The sequence below is a fragment of the Ambystoma mexicanum genome, chromosome 8, assembly GCF_040938575.1.
Source record: "Ambystoma mexicanum isolate Mex_15411 chromosome 8, UKY_AmexF1_1, whole genome shotgun sequence".
NCBI classification, from domain to species: Eukaryota; Metazoa; Chordata; class Amphibia; order Caudata; family Ambystomatidae; genus Ambystoma; species Ambystoma mexicanum.
In genome coordinates, this window is record NC_090929.1 from 1,135,831,944 (window position 1) to 1,135,851,638 (window position 19,695).

The window sequence follows — 19,695 nt, forward strand, 5'->3', positions numbered from 1 at the left end:
TTGGAGGAGACCTTCAGAGAGCGGAAAACACTAGTGACCTCATCTGATGTGATAGGGGAGAAGGAGGAGAGAGTGGATGAGGGAGGATGAGAGGCTAGGGTGGCAGAGGGATGGGAGGAGGGGATGGGCAAGGGGAGGATGAAAGAGTACTCAGGATGTCCTGAGTTTTTGCAGTGAACTGGGTGGCCAGTGCAGTGCAGAGGTCCTGGGAAGGAAGAGTTCTGCTGTGTTGTGGATGCTCCAGGGATGCAAGCTTGAATGTGGGCCCTCTTCTTGGAATTAATGGAGAGACAAAATTGCCTGTGGAGAAGGCGGCAGGCCAGTTTGTCAGAAGATGAGCTTGAGGTCTGCCACTTCTGTTCTGCAGCTCTGCCCTTGTGTTTCAGTGCTGCTGGATCAGAATCAGATGAACAGGGTCATCATGAGTTAGGCGGTAAACCTTAAATGTGGCGATAACGCTATTACAGCTACATTTAAGGGTCCGCCAAATCATGGGTTTGGCAGTATTTACTCCCAGCTCTGAGCTGGAGGGAAATCCGCCAGGAGTTTGCTGATTTTCGGCGCTATTACCACGCAGTAATACCAACGATGGTAAATGTGCCGAAAAATTCTCCATTGGATCCAATGGGGAATGGGGAATTCTAGAATGGGCCCACTGGGGAATGGGGAAGGACTATTCCGCCAAACCCATGATCCAGCGCTAATATCGCCAAACTAGGTAGCGGTAGTGCTAATAGCATGGGCAATATCCCCACAGGAATACCGCTGGGATACCGCTCAACTCGTGATGAGGCCCAAAGTGTTACGCATTTGGGGTCATCACAAGTTGGGTGGTAACCCTTAAATGTGGTGCTAATGCTATCACCACCGCATTTAAGGGTCCGCCAAATCACATGGTTTGGCAGTATTTACTCCCAGCTCTGAGCTGGGGGGGAAATCCATGGGGAATTTGCTGATTTTCTGTGCTATTACCGCATGGTAATACTGCTGACGGAAATTGCGCCGAAAATTCCCCATTGGGTCCAATGGGGAATGGGGAAGGACCGTTCCGCGACCGTTCCGCCAAACCCCTGATCCGCTGCTAATAGCGCCGGACTGGGTAGCGATAGTGGTATTACTGCAAGTGGTATCCTGGCGGGAATACTGCCGGAATACCACCCAACTTGTGATAAGGCCTAAAGTGTTACGCTTGCAGAGTCATCACGAGTTGGCCGGTAACCCTTAAATGGAGTGGTAATGCAATTACGCCGCATTTAAGGGTCCGCCAAATCACAGGTTTGGCAGTATTTACCCCAGCTCTGAGCTGGGAGTAAATCTGCCGTGAATTTGCCGATTTTCAGTGCTATTACCGCAAGGTAATACGAACAACGGTAAACGTGCCAAAAATTCCCCATTGGGTCCAATGGGGAATGGGGAATTCCAAAATGGGCCTAATGGGGAATGGGGAAGGACCGTTCCACCAAACCTGGGATCCCGCGCAAATAGCGCCGAACTGGGTGGCGGTAGGGCTATTAGCGCGTGCGGTATCCCAGCAGGAATACCGCTGGGATACCGCCCAACTTGTGATGAGGCACTTTGTGTCATGTTTCAGGTGTAAGTGATGGCAAGATGGAGGTCGCTGAGAGCATAGTCAGAGGTAGAGTCTGCAGTGGGAGGAGAGGGGGGATGAAGGTCGAAGCGAAGGCAGCAACTGACACTCATTTCATTGGGTGGATGTCTGTGAATGAGGCTGGCAGAGCTGCGGGAGTTGCAGTAAAGGGGCTGAGAGGGCCCAGGTGAGAGGAGAGGAGGGAGTGATGTGACCAGGAGAGCAGGGTGGAGAGTGGGGTAGAGGGCAAACAATCAGTGTGGATAAAGGCATCGAGAGTATGTCCAGCCAAGTGTGCAGTACAAGACGGGAGAATAAAAAGGGAGAGCGAGGTAAAGAGGTTGTGGAATAGAGTGGACGCTGCGATTGAGGAGTCAAGGTGGATGATGTAATCATCCAGGCAGAGGAGTTTAGAGGTAGTTGTCAGGAGAGAGGGGGAGAAATCAGCAATTCTGAGAGGAACGGGGAGATAGAGCAAGGTGGCCTGTATATGGTGGCACTGGTCAGGGAGGAAGTAGGAGAGGTGACCAGCTTGCAGACCAGGCTTTCAAAGGAGGAGTATGGCTGGGTGGGTACAAGGGAAGAAAGGACCCATTCAGGAAAAATCAAGGCAACCCCGCCACCAGCACGGCTAGGGCGAGACTTAGGTCCTCATTACACGGATGGCGGAGAATCATGGCGCTATTAGCGCCATGGTTCATGCCGGTAAAATACCGCCACCGCCTTGGCGGAAAGGGGAATTACCGCCCCATTCCAAGGTTGGCAGGGCGGTAATTCCCCCTTCCACCATTGCCCTTCCCCATTCCCATTTTTGCCCCATAGGGCAACATACCTATATGTTGAGAGTATTGTCATGGGGAGGGGAGATATAGGAGATGGGATCTGAGGAGGAAGATATTTTGTGAAATGCAATCTGAGGTAGGATACACAGCTGTGGGTGCTGTTTGGTTCCTTCCCTGCCCATCCCAGCCTATGCTTGCTCCCTCCTCCACCCACTCCCCCCCTACAGATCCCCACCCAGAACACACCCAATGGGGACTCCTCTGCTTCCACTTTCACTCCAGACCTACAAATAGTATGGCCATTTTGAAATGGTAAAATACTGCTGCTCTTCACAACACTCTGACTGGTCAGGACAAAAATGAGCGCTTTATTTCCATTTCCATTTAATTTGACTATGAAAGGGTCATTGGGGGTCATTACGACCTTGGAAGTAACCATGCCGCAATTTGCGGCATGATTACCCCCTTACTGGGTACCGGGTCCCTTGAATGAGGCATTACAATATTGTAACATCATATTTTTAATAAATATGCCCACTTAACAATGCTTGATTTTGTCTTTACATCACTCTAGTTGCAGGATTAATGGAGAGACTTTTTTAAAAGACGGCGCTGATAGTGGTTTTATTTTCAGAGGCCTTAAACCTACTTGCACACAGCCTCATGTGGTATGAAATGAAATGTCATGAGAGGCAACGAACGAGAGAGTTCTGTAGTGTGGGCTATTTCCTCCACAATTGGTTGAAAGCATTGGTAAAAGTCGATATTTCCTTGTTGCATTTTCTTTCTCCCAAGCTACAGTTAGAATCAGGTCGGCTCGGACGAGCAAGCAGTGCCCATTTGCCAGTCTCGGCCTGGTGGAGACAGACACACACAGAGCCTGGTCAGGGGCTCTGAAGCTAGCGCCTTGAGACCTGCAAGCACATGTCTCTTGTTTAGCAGTCACATTGCTGAAGTTAGTTTCTCATTACAGAAAGTTGTTTTATTCGGATGAACAATTTACAACTGAAAGACCTGTAACAGCACCAGCTCAGTGTTCAAGTCAGTAAATGTGCGGTAACAGCTACATCACCTTTTAAAGATTTGTTTATATCCATGATTTTGACTAGCTTAACATATAAAAAAAAGGTTATCTTTATGTAGATAGTCCTTAACAATAACATATGCAACAAATGTGCATAACAACGAGCTGGAAGTTTGTGACACAATCTCCTTACCTAACTTAGTTTATTAGACAACTTTTTTCAGTAAGTGTCTGAAAGTGGACAAAAAGGTACAATAGTGTTAAAAGGGAATGTTTCAGGATTTTCTTATTTTGCACTCTGAGGCTTTGTTTTTCTTTCAGGATGTGAAAAATAATACTACAGTGGTACTCTTTTAGCTTAAGGTGTTTGTATAAGGATTTACATGTCGGTTTGCTCACATTTCTGCATTCTGCAAATACACTGTATACAATAGTATTATTGTAGGCCTTCAAACTAAAACTGAAAATATCTGTACCAAATAAAACTTGGTAGGTGCGTGCTTGAATTACAAAGTGGGTTAAAATCTCTAGTTCATTGTTTAGCCAAAGTGTATGATCCTGGACAAATGCATTAATCCCCCTCTGGCATATCTACACACACTGGAGTCCTTATAAGAGACTATGTTCACACTATATGAAAAGGAACACCTTAACAATGGGGTCGGTTTAATGATTTTAGCGACAAAATCCTCTTGCGCCTCTGTTAGTGCCCCAAATGCTGTAACATACTCTTGCATTATTGTTGCATTGACCCTCACAAAGTACTATATCAAAACAATTGACAGGCAGATAGTCTCACCAGCCATTCAGTGCACCAGAGATTGGTGTTAATATGGTTGGGCCAGGGCGGCTTGGTTGTGTGGGGGCTTCAAGGGAACCAGCATTAATTTCCTCCCCTGCTGCCAGTCGCTGAAGCTGCTTGGGCCATCCAGAAATGTGCCCCAAAGAAGAATGAGTGAAACTCTTTTCTATGCCCTGTTATGACATGCTATCTTGACTAACATGCCTTTGTCCTTTTTCTCGGTTTATAGGTGCTTCAGGGTCTGCAAGAGGTAGGGTAGGGAACTAATTTAGTGGTGGGGGTTCAGGACAAGATTTCTTAGTTAAACTGTTACGTGCAGATCTGAAAAGATAAGGCTCTCTGTGGGGTGTATGGGTTTCAGATATGTTGTGAGGGGTCTGTGGCAGTGTTTAATGTTCACTACAGGGTATTGAGGTAATGGTGTGTGTGTGGTGGTCTGTGTCAGAACAGTGCTTAAGAAGTGCAGAAACTTAGGTTGGTGTATCTGTGGTGGGTTAGCGCAACTTTAAGAAAATTAAGTGCACTTTCTGGTGGTGTACATTTGGCGTGACCATTTTCTCTCAGTGGCAAGATTGTTTGACAAAGCATTTATGTCGCAACATTTTGTATGAGACCACTTGTATGCATAGTTAACTGTACATTTAATTATTTTGGTTTATCTTATTAATTGCATGCATACTAATATGCCAAAATATTCTAGCACACAATATGCAAACTGACTATCCTATACCCGTATGGCAATTGGAAACCCACCCAATAGACATCAAACATCAGAAAGTTACACCTTTGAAGCCAACATATATATCCCAGTTGTGATCAAAGCATCCTCATAATAGAGGCGCTCAAAGTTCCCCTCTGGACACAGATGCCACAAGTGCCCTCCACACAAATCATCAAGAAACAGTCCCATACACAGTACCTGGTACATCTGAACTATCAACCCAAAGCAAGTACATCTTAGATTTCCCATACCCATTCCCCACCAACATTTTCAGACCTGCCAGACTGTCAAGAGGGCATGCACGTTGCAGTGGAGCGCGGTATAACATCCAGAAACGTAATCATGCATTCCTTTGTCTGTTCAAACCAAAGGAAAGCCCTTAGGGACCACTCAGTGTCTGATTTGAAAAGTAAACAATTCACATAATAAATTAACCTAACAAACATATTATACATGTTCAGAGATACAGTCCTCAGCGAAAAATAGAAGTGCACTTTTTAATTTTTTGCACATCGTGAATGTAAGACTACAACTACCGGGGGTGCAAAGAAATTCAAACAACAAAGACAGCAAAAGTAACTGTGATAAGGACACCTGTGTATAGTCATTGTTTTTAACAAACATGCAGTCTTATGTTTTAAAATATGCCAGTGAAATGGTTGAGCTCGAACTCTGTTTTAATGTGCCTGCTATAGAAAAGGGCATTCAGCGTGCCTGCCATAGACCCATGCCAACTGATTGTTTAATACTATATTAATAAAACAAATAGAGAATGTGGTGATATCAGCACCTGTTGTAAGTCTCAAGAGAATTCGCTGGGCTAAACTATACGTTATCTTATCACTACTTAGAAGTTCCAGCCTTGATCATTGGGACTAAAATAAATCTGTCACTGAACATGTATTCAAGCTCCTGCTGTCTCTTTATTTTTCAATCAGATGTCCCATTTAAGGCATGAACAAGTACTGCGGGCACAACCTCGCTGCACAACCTCACTGGCTCCCATCTCCCAGGCTTTGAGCATATCCGGCTTTTCCAGACCACAGATCATACCAACTTTCTTTATGATGGATTGGTGTGTGCTGTCCCACAGTAAAACAATTCACATAACTGGTGTCTTAACCACCTGATCTACATTATTTGGCTTCCTGACACTATATGTCTTATAGTGATCTAAACGCATTCCCATCAGATTACTCTCAAGCAGAGAAAGCTCCTGTTAAATGCTGGTGGAGGATGGAGAAATAAAGTGAGGGGTGGAGCAGTCGGCGCACACATGGCCAGATGTATGGGAGCTTTGTGACTGTGTTAGAGGAGTAATTGAGCAGCATCACTTTTGCAAACTACATTTGCTATGTACAATGACAGTCATCCTGGTGCTGCCACAAACCGTGAATGTCATACTCTCCGCTATCAGCTCCAACTTGCATTCAGAAATGGTTCAGGATCCAGTGAAAATGCTCGGTGTCAGAGGTAATGTTACTGTGTTATGGAGATTTCTGGGACATGCATGCACAAAGCAGGTGTTTGGCAAAAATGTATTTGAAATCCTGTGCTAGCTCTACTCATTACAGCTGAATATGCTGTTATGTTTTAATGCTCTTAAAATGCTATGCTGGTATAAAAGCCCTTCTAATTAAGTGGATACAAAAATTGAAACTATTTTATACTTGCCATGTCCATGGTCAGCCAACAGAAAGGGATAGGAGGCCTGGCACTGTCTAAGGTGAGCAGCTGAGGACACAAATCAAGCAAAGATATGGGCCCTCATTGCAACCCTGGCATTAAGGGGTTAACAGCGCCGTAAAAGGTGGCGGCGCCGTTAACCCCTTAACACCTGATTACGAGGTCCCTTTGCGGGTTGGAGATTTTAACGCCTGCTTTTTGCAGGCGTTAAAAACCAACCCGCAAAGGGACCTTGGTGCTAAGTATGGTGCCGCAATTTGCGGCACCGTACTTAGCGCCTTCCCCATTCCCATTGAGCCCTATGGGGCAAAAATGGGACTGGGGAAGGGCCATGGCGGCATGGGGAATTACCTCCCCGCCAACTTCAGAATGGGGCGGTAATTCCCCATTCCGCCATGACGGAGTCGGTAAGTTACCGGCATGGACCATGGTGCTATTAGCACCATGGTCCAACGCCAGGGTCGTAATGAGGGCCATGGACTTATTATCACAATCCAGTGCTCTGTTTCTATTCTATCAACTCACCTGGGCTGATCAGTGCAGCTCAGCTTCATCGTCCTGCTTTTGTTTGTTATTTGAGGCTGAAATGTTTTAGAGAGAAAGCATCTATTTTGTGAACGTATTATAGCTGCTACTTTTAACAAACCGGACTTTTTATGCAAATGCAATTTAAAGAATGTGGTGTCAATTACTTCAAGCATTCCAAATGAATGGGTGTACCTAGGACGGACTCACTTTAGGCTGCAGCGCAGAGAAGGGCACATGGAAAGCTGGTCCCTGGAGGGGCGGGTCATCTAGTAAATGTTTCCTGCATCTGCTGTAGATCCGGCAGGAAGTTTCCTGCTGGGATGAAACTGCCTGCAACAATTAAAAGGATGACTCATTTTGATTAGGGTCAAAAACCATAATAGGTATAAAAGGAGGGTGACACCCTCAAAAACAAGGCTCATCTGAGAGGTATGCCTACAATGTTTTGGAAATGGTTATGCTATACTGATAAGTCGCATAAGGTGTGCGTACCTGCGCATAAGGTGTGCGTACCAGCGGAATATGATTGAACAACTGTCAAATGCCTATACAAAAATTAAAACTATTGTCATTGCCAATGCTTATTATATAATGTTCCCACACATGCACACATACTTGTGGCCACAAAGAGCAACATTTTTCTGCTTGAGTCCGAGCCCAGTATTAGAGGAACTCCTTCCGATCTCCCCTGGCGCATTGTACGATTGTCACTGCTTTGTCGATGTCTCACCGCCTCACCCCACTCTACACACTCATCGCACTCACCGGATGCTGAATCCAGTCACATCATTCTTTCCTCCCACCATACTCTGGAATCATGCACTCACCTCCACTTGGTACAAGCGCTTTTTAGACGAAAAGCATTCATGTTTGTGTCCCAAAGTACAAGAAACCCGGGTGTAGCCAAGATTTGCAGCTAGAAACATATTGGTCCTGTCCATTATGGTGTATGATATGATATGATAGGTTATTTATGACGTGCTTAATTCCCAGAGGTTTCTAAGCGCGGACCCGAGGATCGAACCAGTGTTGCGCCGTGTCGTCTTGCTTGCAAGGCGAGCACGTTGCCCCTGAGCTATCCTCCCGAGACAATGCATATCCTCCCGTATGCATGCTTGATACATTCTGCCATATTTTCATTGAGGTTTTCGGCTACCCCCCCTCCTCCACTCCATTTGATTGCGCGTGTATTACTGCCAGCATCTGATTTTCATGCTGCAAGTAATGGATTATGTTTGTATGGAATCCATTGTTTTTAAACCTTCTAAATGCTGATATATTCCATTGGAATCTATTGCACATGCAGCCTGCCATACATAAATGGCTGGTGGCAGTTACATAAACTGACCTACGAAGTGCAAAAAGAAGGCATACAGCTGATTCCGGCTACTCCTTTCTTCACTTCGTACAATGACAAAAATTGCACAGAGAGATCATGTTTGCATGTAAGTGCTAACATAACAGACCCACTTCCATACGATTGTGGTGGATTTTGAAAAAGACCTACAGAGTGTGCAATGACATAAAAAAGGGACGAGTGCAGATTTTCGTTTAGACAGTAAATGCATTTGTAAATACAAATGCAAATGCGATAAAGTCCTGTCAACACCACAGTGGTCACGTGACGCTAGGGCATGCGCGAGATCAGTGCTTGGCTCATGCTTGTAATTAACAATCCTGGTTTGTGCCAATTGTGATAACTCCAAATCTGTGGGTGTCATTTTCTGGGTCTGGCGGATTGGAAAGTTGCGGTAAATGAGGCAATGAACTTTTCCAGCCACTTTTCTCATCTGCCAGATTTTCTTTTATTTGGTCTGCAGAGTTGGAGACCAGAGCGGACTTAGTCCCTTGCCAAAATCAGCCTGATTTTCCATGAGCATGGATGTTCACACTGGTGGAGAGCCAATGGATTCCTATGGAACCTGCATGACTTTATTACCTAAAAGCAAAGCAGGCGGATGCCAAAGGAATCCATTGTATATGCCTCCTACAATTGTTGTAAGAGTAAAGGGGATTTTGCTTGTGTTTTACTCTTTACTTTTCCACTTCTTGGCGGCAAAATTAAAAAGTGCATGAAGGAGACACTTTGCACTTGAGTGCATATAGAAGCGGCCACCTCCATGCAATTCATCTTGAACAAGAAAATGATGCACTAACATTGAACTGATGGGCCCTTTTGGGGCGTAAATGGAAATGGAGCTGATCCCCACACCAGCGATGGAAAAAACCTTTCTAAATGTGCATACATTGCACAGAAAAGAGCTTGGGCTTTTCACTCCAGGCAATTTTCGTCATTTGCACTATAAAGTGCAAAAAAAGAATAAAAAGCCAGAGGAATCACCCATGGCACCTTCTAATGGCACTTCCTAGTGCAAATTGCATACATGCTACGTGGAATGTATGCATTGGCATCCGCCTGCTTTTAGCTGTTGTAGAAAGCAGACAGATTCCAGTGCATTACTGCCAGCCTGCAAATGAGGGTGGCAGAAGCTGTAATTCCACTTGGTCACACCGCTCTGCCATACAGATCACAGAAAACCGGCTGCACTGCAAAAATCATGCGTCAAAAGTTTTACAGATGCCTTTACGCCTGCTTTTTACGCAACAGCACAATGAAAATAACCACACTGGACCCCAATGAATTAGATGCTGTACTTCTGCAAGAAGCAACAGGTTTTTCTTCCACCCATCCCAAAATGCCAAATACATCGGGGTGTTCCCAATCTGCCAGATTCCTATAAAATGGACTTTGTGTTAAAGTGTTTTTTGAGAAAAGGACGTTCGAATAACAAAGCAGAACCTGCATGTGCTGCAGCACTGCTGGGCCAATCCCTCCATTGCTGTGCTACATGTAACCAGGCTCCAGAGTGCATCGTACTTTAGGTTTACACTTTGACTTGAAGCCTAAATGCACAGAAGATGGCACGGTGCAGTTCAGCGTTGTTTCTAAAATGGCGTGCCAAATGTAGTGGTAAAGATGCAAGGCTAACCTACGCATTTCTGCCTACACATATATATGTATTCGCACTGCCCTTGCTATCTTCCTTTTCCAAATCTACGTCTATTGACGTCCTTGTATACACGTGGATGGGTGCACGGATGGATGGACCAGCTGGAAAATAATGGATGGATGGATGGATGGATGGATGGATGGATGGATGGATGGATGGATGGATGGATGGATGGATGGATGGATGGATGGATGGATGGATGGATGGATGGATGGATGGATGGATGGATGGATGGATGGATGGATGGATGGATGGATGGATGGATGGATGGATGGATGGATGGATGGATGGATGGATGGATGGATGGATGGATGGATGGATGGATGGATGGATGGATGGATGGATGGATGGATGGATGGAATGAATGAATGATGGATCGATGGACACACTTATGGATCAATAGATGGCTGGATGGATGGACGGATGGATGGATGGATGGGTGGACGGACGGACAGTGGGATGTATGTGGGTGGGTGAATGGATGGACGAACGGACCAGCTGGCAAATGGATGGACGGATGGGAGGACGGATGGATAGTGGGATTTATTTAATGGATGGGCAGACGTACGGATAGTGGGATTTATGTGGTTGGATAGATGGATGGATTGGAGGAAGAATGGATAGTGGCATATATATATTTGGATGGGCGGACGGACGGATAGTGGGATTTATTTAATGGATGGGCAGACGTACGGATAGTGGGATTTATGTGGTTGGATGGATGGATGGATGGATGGATGGATGGGAGGAAGGATGGATAGTGGCATATATATGGGTGGATGGGCGGATGGACGGATAGTGGGATTTATGTGGTTGGATGGATGGATGGATGGGAGGAAGGATGGATAGTTGCATATATATGGGTGGGTGGGTGGATGGGTGGATGGGCGGACAGACAGATAGTGGGATTTATTTAATGGATGGGCAGACGTACGGATAGTGGGATGTATGTCCTGGGTGGGTGGATGGATGGATGGATGGGCTGGCGGGCGGGCGGGCGGGCTGGCGGACGGACGGTGGGATATATGTGGGTGGGTGAGCAGATGGATGGATGGATGGACGGACGGACGGACGGATGGACAGTGGGATGTATGTTGGGCGGATGCATGTATTGATGGATGGATGGATGGATTGATGGATAGATGGATGGATGGATGGATGGATGGATGGATGGATGGATGGATGGATGGATTGAACTATGGATTGAAGGACAGTGGGTGGGAGGATGGATTGGTAGATAGATGGATAGATGGATGGATGGATGGATGGATGGATGGGAGGAAGGATGGATAGTGGCATGTATATTGGTGGGTGGATGGGCGGACGGACGGATGGTGGGATTTATTTAATGGATGGGCAGACGTACGGATAGTGGGATGTATGTCCTGGGTGGGTGGATGGATGGATGGATGGGCTGGCGGGCGGGCGGGCGGGCTGGCGGACGGACGGTGGGATATATGTGGGTGGGTGAGCAGATGGATGGATGAATGGATGGACGGACGGACGGACGGATGGACAGTGGGATGTATGTTGGGCGGATGCATGTATTGATGGATGGATGGATGGATTGATGGATAGATGGATGGATGGATGGATGGATGGATGGATGGATGGATTGAACTATGGATTGAAGGACAGTGGGTGGGAGGATGGATTGGTAGATAGATGGATAGATGGATGGATGGATGGATGGATGGATGGGAGGAAGGATGGATAGTGGCATGTATATTGGTGGGTGGATGGGCGGACCGACGGATGGTGGGATTTATTTAATGGATGGGCAGACGTACGGATAGTGGGATGTATGTCCTGGGTGGATGGACGCATGGATGGATGGATTACTGGCGGACGGTGGGATATATGTGGTTGGGTGAGCAGATGGATGGATAGATGGGAGGAAGGACGGATAGTGGCATGTATATTTTGGATGGGCGGATGGACGGATAGTGGGATTTATGTAATAGATGGGCAGACGTACGGATAGTGGGATGTAAATCCTGGGTGGGTGGATGGATGGATGGGCGGGCGGGCGGGCTGCCGGACGGACGGTGGGATATATTTGGGTGGGTGAGCAGATGGATGGATGGATAGATGGATGGATGGGCGGACGGACAGTGGGATGTATGTTGGGCGGATCGATGTATTGATGGATGGATGGATAGATGGATGGATGGATGGATTGAACTATGGACGGAAGGACAGTGGGTGGGAGGATGGATTGGTGGATAGATGGATGGATTGGTGGATTGATGGATTGATGGATGGATAGATGGATAGATGGATGGATTGAACTATGGACGGAAGGACAGTGGGTGGGAGGATGGATTGGTGGATAGATGGATAGATGGATAAATGGGTAGATTGATGGATTGATGGATGGATGGATGGATGGATGGATGGATGGATGGATGGATGGATAGATGGATGGATGGATGGATGGATGGATGGATGGATGGATGGGTGGCTGGATGGCTGGATGGATGGATGGATGGAAGGATGGACGGAAGGACAGTGGCATGCATGTGGGTGGGTGGGTGGATGGATTGATGGATAGATGGATGTGTTGATGGACAGTGGGATGGATGTGGGTGGGTGCATGGATGAACCGATTGACAGACTTTTGTAACCGGATACCTTGTTTTGAAGATCTTGTACTTGTTTAAAGTATGAAAAATGTAAACTCAGTCTGGCTAGAAATGTAAAGTTATCATTGTTACTGCAAGACATCTAATTCCGACTTCAAACGGAACTGCCTACCTGTGCTGGAGAAAAGTCCCAGGCTTCGAGCAGAAACGTCTTCCGTTGTCCCTCCTAATCTCCCGTGCACACGCTCTCTTTCGGGACGTTCTCGGTCGCTCTCCCGATAGCTGGAGCGTCTCTTGCTCAGCACTGTCTGCCAATGCTGTGCGCTTTCGCTGCCTCTGGTGGAATGGCGTGCCCGAGAGCCGTCTCCGTAGCTCTCACGCAGCCTGTGGCAGACGCGACATTGCCGGTGTGTCCAGTCCTGCCCTGCTTCCTGGAGAGTGCCCGCGGACTCCTGAGTGCTGGCTCGCTGTCTCTTCAGTTACTGTGGGAGGTTTCCTCGCGGTCTTTATACACACCCTTGTGTTGCCTCCCGCTAGCTTTTCGATTTGGAATCTGTGTGTTGTTTATTCCTGTCGACCTCCATCTATTATTACAAAAGCAGGTTGGTGTAAATGAAGCAGTCCCGCCTAGTATTTGCAAACGCAGATAAAAGCCCCCCCTAGTATTTGCAAACGCAGATAAAACTCGACCATACAATTTGTCAGTTCTCAAATGTATGAAACAAACATTGTGCAAGTAAACGTCTGCTTGGTATGGCGTAGAACTGTAGCTGTAGTTTTTTCTTCGAAAGTCCTCTTGCTCCCTCTGCTGGATAAGTAGTATATCGTCTATATTATTTCGGTTCTCCCGCTCTCTAATGTACTTTTTCGCGCGTGCCTTTTATCATCTGCTAATGTCACAGAAGTATATAGATATTGCGATAAGACACAGAAGCTGTAGGAGTGTATTGGCGGTTCTTATGATAATGGCGTTGTCCAGTTGGTAGAATGGATAGCATCGGAATAAACAACATGCTTTGAAACATATCTATCCAACTCTTGATCTCTCTTTTTACGTGTACATGAACAAAATAATCGTATACCTATCTATAAGTCACTAAGGATGTTTGTGCTTTTTCAATCGAAGTAGCCTTCTGATATTCGGCAAAGCTCCCAAACCTAGCCAGACTGCTCTCTTATGGGAGACAAAGCATTATCCTCCGAAACAAGAAACAGCACAGGCATCAGACCCCAACAGAGTGACAGATGCATTAGCCATTTTATCCCCATAAGCACATCTTGAAGCTGTCAGAATGATGAGCATATATATATATATATATATATATATCCCTGAACCAAATGAGTATCAATGGTTGTTGACTACAAATACGTTAATGTCAGGGTAGTGTTGTGAGAAATGTATTGACCACCAATCTCAGTGTGTGTTATGTACTTATTAATTTATCGTGCAGCCCTTGTATTACAGACATAGTTCTCAAATACAAACATATGTGGTCTTTTCTGTGTTACCAAAATGATCTATGATTTCATGCAAAGCAGTGAGTAACCTTCATTGGTACTATTTGCCACCTATCATTTCTCATTTTTTTTAATGGTACAATATGAGTGTACCTTACTGTTCATCTTGGAATAATAGCTAGGTTTCAATTGTGTGCTTTTCTCTGCAAGAAAAGTGTAACATTCTTATTGTGACTACGATTTACACTGAAAGTGATCATTATGTTCCCAAGAAGAGGACTGGCCACCTCGTGAAATGCCTCTGTTGCTGCTACTCTCATCCTAGATTTACCCATAAAAAGCACAGCACCCATCCTTCAACTTCTGCTGCTTTCATCAATAGCTTCTAGCATTCATGCACTTCGCAGCAACCATCTAACCAACAGACAGTGGAGAGAGAGAAAGAGACAGATGCATAGACCGAGACAGGGAGAGCAAGATAAAGAGGGGGTAATTCATAGAATTCGGCGCACAAGTGGCACATGCGGCTGGCGCACAGAGTGCACGTGCAGCAGTCTGTGCAGCCACGTGCGCCAAAACCCATTTCAGCGCACAGCATAGTCATGGATTTCAACATCCATAAGCAACCGTGGCACAGAGCGGCATAGCGACCCTGCAGCGCCAGTTACACCCACAACCCCACCCCGTGTGCCAAAAACATTGCACAAATCCCCTACATGGCGCAGAAGGGCAGTGTACCAGCACACAGTCCACCAACCACAAAAACGCGTTGAAAACTCCCCGCGCACCCCTCGGAATACGCGTACACCGCTCGCCCTAGCAAAAACGCATCTATACGTCCACGTGCACACCTCAGCATATGTGTACCCCGCTCGCGCAAGCGAAAACACGTGTAAAAGTCCAGGGGCTCATGTCCCTGCACATACACATCCATACATGGGCCTTTCCAGACATATGTCCAAGCTGCACACTCCTGGCACACCTCAACATGCACTGCGTCCAATCAGTATGCATGGACACTTACCGCTCAACTCCGGATGGGTCTGCCTCTCAAGGACCTGGAGGTGAAGCGCTGGGCATATACGTTCCAGGACCCTCATCTGGTGGTCAGTAAGGCAGACCCGCCACCCCTCTGCATCCGCTGCCTCCAAGAGGCGCCGGGCCTTCCTGAGGGTCCTAGACCTGAAGTCCTACCAGCCCTTGTGGACATGTGGTAGGTCCCGGGTTGCCACCCCCTCTGCGTTGATGGCAACCAGGATGTCCGTCCAGATCCTCTTCCGTCCATCCTTGTCGGAGCGTGGTCTTCCGAAGAGGGCATCATAATGCAGCAGGACTTGCTCCAACAGGATACCAACTTCTGTGGCACTGAAGCTGGTAGCCCTCGGCCTCTCTGGCTGGGGGTTGCCAGTGGTGTCTGATGGTGTTTCCCCCAACATGGCAACCTCTGAGGCAGGTTTGGGTGGGAAACTGGGTCCTGGTGCTGAGCTGTGGAGCGATAGAACTTCAGTCAGAAGTCTTCTGTTCCAGCAGGGGTGGTCACAGCAACCGTACCCCTGCAGATGGCTGATCTGCAGGCACCAAATAGCAGGGCATGTGTCCAGCAGGCAGGCAGGCAGCAGCAGATGGCTGGTGGGAGTTGGCTCGAGGCTCTGGGGGGCAGTAATTCGGCCTTCTGGGCAGGAGTGTGGTCTTCCATGTGTTGTGTGGCCAGCTTGATACAGAGCGAATTGGCATGTGAAAAAACAGCACGTCAGTGTGTAATTCGAGGAAAGGCCCTTAGCGTGTAAGCGTGCAGGTGACGTAACGTGTGCGCGGGCATTTCCCTCGGTACAGGTTGAAGGTCCCACGTGGGTTTCTAACGCTCTGTACGTGCTTTTCGTGGAAAGCGGTGCGTGTGTTTTCCAGACGTTGGGGTTCACACATGATTACTTCACAGCGGCTACAGTGCGTACTTCTTCTTTTGGCGTGGGTGTTGGCTACGAGTTCTTCTTCTACACGCAAGGCAGACGGTGAGTCCCTGTTAGTCGCGTACCCCTTTTTTTCGGGCATACTAGCATGCGTGTTGATCACGTATGCATTTTCTGTGTTCATGGCTGCCACAGCGTACTGCGTGTGTTTTTTTACACGCACATGGGCTACATGGGTCGCGTATCTCTTTTTCTTGCTTTTTTGGGATGGCTGAGCATTGCGTGACTTGTCATTTGTCCTAGGGGGCCACAGAATGGGGCATTCATTGTAACTGTATATTCGTGTTTGTTGTTTGCGTGCACTTTTATAATGCGCAGGGACTCTACCGCCTGCCTTCGTGTGGCGGACGTGTTTAGGCCTGTGCATGTCTTTGGCCGTGCGTGGGTTTCCCCTATTCGATTCCATAGATACGTGCTGTTCGCGTGTGTGTGGGCGTTCCGTATATTTCCCTGCAGTACTTCCCCAGTTACGCCTTCTTTTTCACACATTGTTCCCCATTCCGCGTAGTCCGCCCCGTTTTCCGCCCCCTTTATGGTGTGTGCGCTGGCATTGTGCGCTTTCGCTCTGCACATCGTGCAAGGCGTTCTGGATGTTGCAATGACGTGTGTGCCCGTGTGTGCCACCCGTGGATTTGGTGCACATCCCGGGGAAAACTCGCGCAGGGCCTTCCATGAATCGCACGCGTGCGCTTGCTTTTTCACGCTTGCGTCAGCTTGCGCCATGGATTTCAGTGCACATTTGTTCCATGAATCGGCCCCAGAGAGTGCAGAGAGAGAGAGAAAACATGACAAAAAGAGTGTGAGAGTGAGAATTTGAGATTGTGCTAGATCTGCATATAAATGCTGGGTACAACTAGTGAATTAATTAACGTATAAACACATTTGGATATTTCAGCCTTTTGTGTAACCACATATGACAAAAACACAATATAAATACATACAAGTCAATTGAATTGATGAGAAGGACAGCAGATCGTAGAGGAAAAAATAAATCACAGTTTGTCAATACTAATAACACTTCTAGAAGGGGATAGAAAGCTCTTATCTTCCCAGAGGCTGCTACAGGCTGGATAAAGGCTACGCACATCCCGCTATCATTTATTAATATTGTTTTGGTCAGTTTGCCTGTGACTTCCTATGATTTGCATGCCTCTGCAAAACTTTATGAGTTATTTATTATCATTGCGTTGAAACTTATCACTGCCAATTGGAAGGACTCCCGTTCCCTTTCTAGCGGGGGATGTGGAACGACATCTGCCATATACAAAGATTGGAACTATGTATGGAGAATTATAAAGACTCTATTCCCAAATATAATGCTAAATGGTCTTTTTATACTCGTTATCTGAATTGTTTTAAAGCCTCCTCACATGGTACATGAACCTATTTACTAAACCCTCCATATGTGTGTTTCATTTAAGGCTGTTTTTTTTCACTATGTTAATACTGTAATAAAATAATATACTGTTCTATGTATTCTCACTCCCTTCCCTCTCAATCTCTCTGTACTCGTGTCTGTACCCCGCCTGTCTTCCCCAGTTCGTCTTTGAATTTATATAATTGGTTAGTTTATCTTTTTCACCTTTGTTTTACCAAGTCCTCACAAATGTCTGCATTGTTATTAATTGTACCTCTATTATAACTCTAATAAATGTATTAAACTAAAAGCTATGCAAACGGCTCGTGGCCAACCATTCCAACCAAGTGACAACACTGAAAGACAGTGCTAAGGAACAGGCGTTGCAACTTTCAGGACAGCGGCAGCCAACACTCTGAAAAGGGACGCTAGCTGTTTCCTTCCCCAGCCTAGGCCTCATCGTGCCAATTAATGCAACATCGCTGTTTCACAGTCCCTGCTTCTACTTTCTCTTCCCCTTTTGATTTACTTATATAAGATAATCGGACAAAATGATATACTGCCTGTACTTATCAAAACATGCACTGCACTTTGATCCATACTGCTACACTTACAGAAAAATGCATTGATTTTCCGAGCGACCTATGGGTGGTTTGGAAATATCCATCGATTGTCAATAGTGTTGGATCCGATTTGGGCTTTTGTGCCTTGAATTTGGAGGCGCTGCGGATATCAGTCGTCTTTCTCTTTGGGGTGACCATTACAGCTTTTCGGAAACACTTTTACAATGACCCTTCCTCCACCAAGGAATTGGCTAGAGACTTGCCACGATCCTCGTACCAGACATTTAGTGAACATTTCAAATGATCAGAGGTTTCAAACTGTGTTTGGATCTTCAGCGCTAACATGTTTCTCTAGATCATCTTTGCTTCGGATCTTAGTGTCTGAGTTCAGAGCGAGGAGCACATGTGCATGAGGTAAGCAGCGTGTCTGGAATAGTTCCTCATGACATTCTACCCAGTTGCACTGTCACACTTGCTTGCTCCACACACCCTGTATAATTACGTTTGGAATTGTTTTGTAGTTGCTTCAGCTGTGTCAAAATGTACAACGGTCTTCCTCGTGGCTGTTCTGTGTTGTTTGGTGTATAACGGAGCCACCCTGTGATACATGTCTCGGTGTACGTGAAAGCAGGACGTCCATGTCAAGGTGTTGGCTTTACTTAAGCCCCCATTGACGCAAAAGTGATGTTTAACTTGCCGTTCTCTTATTTGTGGCAGAAGGTTTTTTTTTTTTATTTTTTTTTTAGTGTAAAGTAATGTTATAAAATGTAAAGTAGTCCTTCTGGTGCAACGTATGGTATCACGACAGGGGTTCATGCAAACTCTTAGATAAGTATAGCACTTTGTGCATTTCTTCGCTGTGTTTAAGTCACTGGCCCTTTATTTGGCCTTATACAGGTGCGTTCGCTTATTGGTTCACAAGTGGTAATGCTTATAAACTTTATGTGTAGTTCAGAAGTATCAGTATTAGGCAGGTAGGGGTTTCATTGTCTCCTTTTGACTTGTGTTGCAGCTCTGTTGGATTGTAATTGCTGGTTTATTTTTGCAGTTTTGTTTGCATTTTTCCAGCTTGTTCTGTTTATTCTCTGTTTAATCTCTCTTTTCATCATCTTTATTGTTCTCTCCTGTCTATGCCTCTCATCATTGTGTGTATTGTTATAGCCAAGCTTTCACCTTGACTTGGTGAAATGGTGACAATGGTATCAGGTAATATTATCCCCATATACATGGTCGCCGTAAATAATATCGCCGGGAAAAGGTCGCAGCGATATTATATGGGTGACCATATATATGGGGACAGGGGCAAAAAAATAAAATTTCAAAAAAAGAAAATAAAAAAAAAAATAAATTTGTGGGTTGCGGGGGTGTCCCCCGCATGTTCCATGCAATAATGTTGCCACAAAAAACGGCCATTTTTCGGCGATATTTTTGCATGGCGAGATTTTTGTGGTGACATTATTACAGGGCACCGTGACCATGGGGAGTCTGGGCCCGCATGTTTAAAGTAAGCGATACCCCAAATGTGAGTGTGCTTCTCCCTGCTGTGTTGTGCAGTGGAACTTCACACTCTTAGTGTAGAAGGGTGCCACAACATGTGTGTGTGCTTTGAACGTTACCCTCCTA

General features: G+C 46.2%; 1 protein-coding gene across 1 annotated transcript in view; it reads right to left on the reverse strand.

Moving 5' to 3' along the window:
* The window catches only part of LOC138472825 (neuropeptide Y receptor type 4-2-like), an 85,550-nt gene extending 72,101 nt beyond the window's left edge, over positions 1-13,449 (reverse strand). The window contains exons 1-2 of the mRNA XM_069611192.1: positions 12,900-13,449; positions 7,339-7,461 (exon numbers count right to left, since the gene is read on the reverse strand). The gene's annotated coding sequence lies outside the window, so the exon portion shown is untranslated. The remainder of the gene's footprint in view (positions 1-7,338; positions 7,462-12,899) is intronic.
* Positions 13,450-19,695: the final 6,246 nt, after the last annotated feature.